General features: G+C 35.2%; 1 non-coding gene across 1 annotated transcript; it reads left to right on the top strand.

Moving 5' to 3' along the window:
• Positions 1-3709: 3709 nt before the first annotated feature.
• Positions 3710-3820, top strand: LOC142523542 (small nucleolar RNA R71). Its single transcript, XR_012814734.1, has one exon. It is a non-coding gene; the product is annotated as a small nucleolar RNA R71 (small nucleolar RNA).
• Positions 3821-4311: the final 491 nt, after the last annotated feature.

The following is a 4311-nucleotide window of genomic DNA, read 5'->3' as shown; positions in this document are numbered from 1 at the left end:
TTGTAACAAAGGTTGTCAACTAATAACACATCATTAATGGTTATGTTACCATTGATAATCTTACCTTTACCCACGGTTTTACCTTTTGAGTTGTCTCCAAAAGTTATCTTTGGTCCAGTGCAACTCATTATCTCGGAGAGTAGGTTTTTCTGTCCAGTCATGTGTCTGGAACATCCACTGTCCAGATACCATGTAGAGTTACTGATTTCTGTTTTCTTCTGTTGTTCCTACAAACACAAATTTTAGTATCTGGTACCCAAATCTATTTGGGTCCAAGCCTTATCAGTCCTTTGGGGACCCACATTTGTACAATTTTTGTACTTCGGGTATCCATGGAAGTGTGTGCAACAAAGGGTCTGTTGTTTTTAACATTGTGCATCCTAGTATGTTGTTCTTCCCTTCTGTTTCTGTTGTCCAGCCTGTATCTCTTTTGAACAGGTTTAGAATTATAGTACTGGTAGTTTTAAACCTTCATAGGAGGTTGTCTTCCTGAATTGAATCCACTCATGATTCTAGAACTCTGGTCAACTTTTTCCTTAGGTTTAACATAACCCAGACCATAGTGCATTCTTCTGTTCATCTAATTTACATTCCTTTCTACTGAAACAGTAGGTACATCTGGTTTCTATACCACGCTGGATTTCACAAAGTGAATATACTTCCCTTTGCACATATCCAGTTTTGGCTTAGTATTTGTTTCAGAGGTGCCTTCATTATTACAAAATCCGAGACCAGTCCTGTCTCCAGATTGTTTTTGTAACTCTTGCATCTTTTCCAGTGAAATAGAAGACTTGTTCCAAGCATTTACCAGTAGTGATAACTTATGGTTTTCAGAAAGCATCTTCTGGTAATCTGCTTTTGCTCTTTCATTCTCCGTTTTTAATTTACTCATCTCAACTTGTAAATCATTACAGCTGTCTACTTGCAAGCAAGTTAACTTACTGTTTTGATCCTCTAAGTTCTGATTATCGATCTTAACTTCTTCGAATGATTTAGAATGTCTAGAATACTCTTCTACCATGTCATGTAATGCATTAACCAGATCAGTTCGTGTGAATTCGTTCGAATCAAAATCAAATACCTCTCCAGATGTCGAGGTTGAATCAGTGTTTGCCATGAGACATTTAACTTCTTCTGCATCACTGTCACTGGAATGACTTTCTGAATCAGATGACTCAGAACTGTAGTCCGCCCATTTGGATTTGCTTTCTTCAGCAATCATTGCTTTTCGATCTCTTCTGGACTTTTTGTCATTCCTCTTGTGATCTTTTCTCTTCTGGTCATCCTTCTTTGGTTTAGGACAATCAGCAATGAAGTGACCTATTTTTCCGCAGTTAAAGCATCCCGTATCACCAGATGGTGAATCTTTCTTGAAGTTGCGATTGGAACCCTGATAAGTTCGATGGTTCTTTTTCATGAACCTGGAGAATTTCTTTACAAACAAGGACATAGCATCACTACTGATTTGTTCAGCAGTCTTCTCCAATGTACTGTCAATGATCACAGTAGGTAATGCTTGAGGTACAGCTGTAGCAGCAGTAGAAGAGGTAGTAGCAGTAGCAGTAGCAGCAAGAGCCTTGGTAGGTAGACTTGAGGGCTCTTCTCCACTTCTTACCTCCAGTTCGAACTCGTATGCTTTCAGGTCTGCAAACAAGTCGTGCAGTTCCAACTTGTTTAGATCTTTGGACACTCTCATAGCCATTGTTTTTACATCCCATTCTCTAGGTAAGGCTCTCATCACCTTGAGAGCAATTTCTCTGTTGCTATGCTCTTTACCCAGAGCTGTTAGCTCATTTACCAAGCTATTGAATCTTTCATCGAACTCATTTAGAGTTTCACCAGCTTTCATTTTTAGATTTTCGAACTTCTGCTTTGCTACAGACAATTTGTTTTCTTTCGTTTGCTCATTTCCCTCACATATCTGGATGAGCTTTTCCCAAATATCTTTTGCAGTAGAACACATTTTAATCTTGCTAAAGGTATTCTTGTCGAGAGTTTTATATAATATATCCTTTGCAACATTATCAAGGTTGGCCTTCTTCTTATCTTCGCTGGTCCATTCACTTCTTGATTTTTCAACCATCTGCGGTGCACCCTCAGTAACAACAACAGCTGTGTTAGGCTTTAATATTTTCAATAGACCATCTGTGATGACATACCACATGTCATCATCTTGTGCTGCAAGATGAGCTTGCATTCTAATCTTCCAAACATCAAAATCTTCCTTAGAGAACATAGGGATCTTGCTAAAGTGTGCCATCTGTTGTAGTTTTTCACGAACAAGAATAACCTGCTCTGATACCAATTGTCGAGGATCGAAGTTGAGTTTAGAGGGGGGGTGAATAAACTCTACTCGTTTTTCCTCTCTTTTGATGAGGTACTAAAATCCTGTTAGAGATAGTAGTTTATCTTGTTGCGTATACCTTCACCTAGATTACAATTATAGGTGCGGAAACAATCTGATGAAGTAAGTTAAAGACAATAATAACAGTAGGCAATAGTTGTTTATGGAAGTTCGAAGATGAAATCTTCTACGTCTCCCCTTATCCTGTTTCCAGAAGGTATAACTAAAAGACTTTGGATATTACAGTACAACTCTTGTACACACCAACTACAGAAGGACTTACACCTTTGCCTACTGAAACTCTTAGTAACTCGACTCAAAAAGAACGTGATACAAAAGGTTATGAAAAGACTCTTTTCAGATTACAAGCTCTTCCTGATAAAGTATAAGTGTTGTAAAAGATTGTGAAGAGTGTAAGAATCAGTAGCACAAGATGATCTTCAAAAGATCACATATTTGCTATGAAGCGTGTTCTACTTTTCTTTGTGTTGAACTCAAAGTTATCAAGGAATTTCGAGGTTGTCTCGTTGAGTGAAATAGCATTGATCCTTGAAAAGATATTATGCGTAGAGTTCTCTTTCTGTAAGGGTTTGTTCCATGTATATATAAGCGACTGAGTTTAACGTTTATGATCAGAAGATGTCTTCAGATTTCTGATAGAGCCAGCTTTATTACCAAAAAAAGGTTCCTGCAGAAAAGCTATAAAACAATCAGTCCTGTTTTATACTAAACTCGGTAAAGTGAATTAAATGACTCCGTATAGTATTTAATGCTGCAATTAATACTAGTACTTGGTAACTTTAACGGTAACATTTAAAGTAGTCACGTTAGGCAACATCTTCTACTGATTCTGTTTTTCTATCCTTTCTACTGCTTTTGTTTTACTAGACCAGTAGCTTCTGATTTTCTTTTTGTCTACTGTTTTCCTAAAGAGTGCTGCTGGTCTGCTGGTTTTTATTTTCATCGCCACAATTAATTCATGTCTATCAAATCTTTTGTAGAATGATCATGTGTATCACATATATGACAAACAAGTTCTTGAATACTTTTTAATTGACCACTCTTTTTCATTTCTAATGATTCAATTTTTCTTGCTAAAGATGCAAGTTTAGCTTGAATTATCTATATCATCTTTAAGATTATAGATATCACCCCCATTTTTTGAATTATTGATTTTAGTTGTTGGTGGTTCTATTGTGTCTATATTATCCTAATTTTGAGCATTTTCATGCTAATGAATCTAAATACTCCATAGCTTCATTTGGGTTTTTATCTTCAAAAGTTCTATTACACGTGAATTCTATCATTTGCCTATCTTTAGCTATAAGACCTTCATAAAAGTGAGAAACTATTCTCCATGTTTCAAAACCATGATGTGGGCATGTATTAAGTAATTCTTTATATCTATCCCAACATTGATAAAATGTTTCTCCTTATTTTTGAGAAAAAGTTGTAATTTGTCTTTTAAAAGAGTTTGTTCTATGGGAAGGGAAATTTTTTTTAAGAAATTGTTCCTTGCATTTCTTCCCATGACCTTATTGAACTCGATCTCAAATTTTATAGCCATGTTTTAGCTTTATCTTTTAAAAAAAATGGAAAAGCTTTAATCGAACTATATCCATGCTACAATTTTGATCATTATAAGTGTTACAAACTTCCTCAAATTCTCTTAGATGTAAATATGGATTTTCAGAATCTAAGCCATGAAAATTTGATAAAAGTTGAATAATTTGAGGTTTAAAGTTGAAATTAGATGCATCAGGAGAAAAAACTAAACAAGATGGGTCACTAGTTCTAATAGGATTCATATGGTGCCTAAGTGTTCTTAATTGATCATGTTCTTGTTTATTATTATTATTATTATCATTATCTTGATTATTTGAATTATCATCCATATTTAAATTATTTTCAGATACTCGAATAAGTCTACCATTTTTTTCGACTCCAAATACTCATACAAGTAAAAA

This window comes from Primulina tabacum, chromosome 13, assembly GCF_025594145.1.
Source record: "Primulina tabacum isolate GXHZ01 chromosome 13, ASM2559414v2, whole genome shotgun sequence".
Classification (NCBI taxonomy): Eukaryota; Viridiplantae; Streptophyta; class Magnoliopsida; order Lamiales; family Gesneriaceae; genus Primulina; species Primulina tabacum.
The sequence above is the reverse complement of the archived record's forward strand: the minus strand, read 5'-3'. Positions and strand labels throughout refer to the sequence as shown.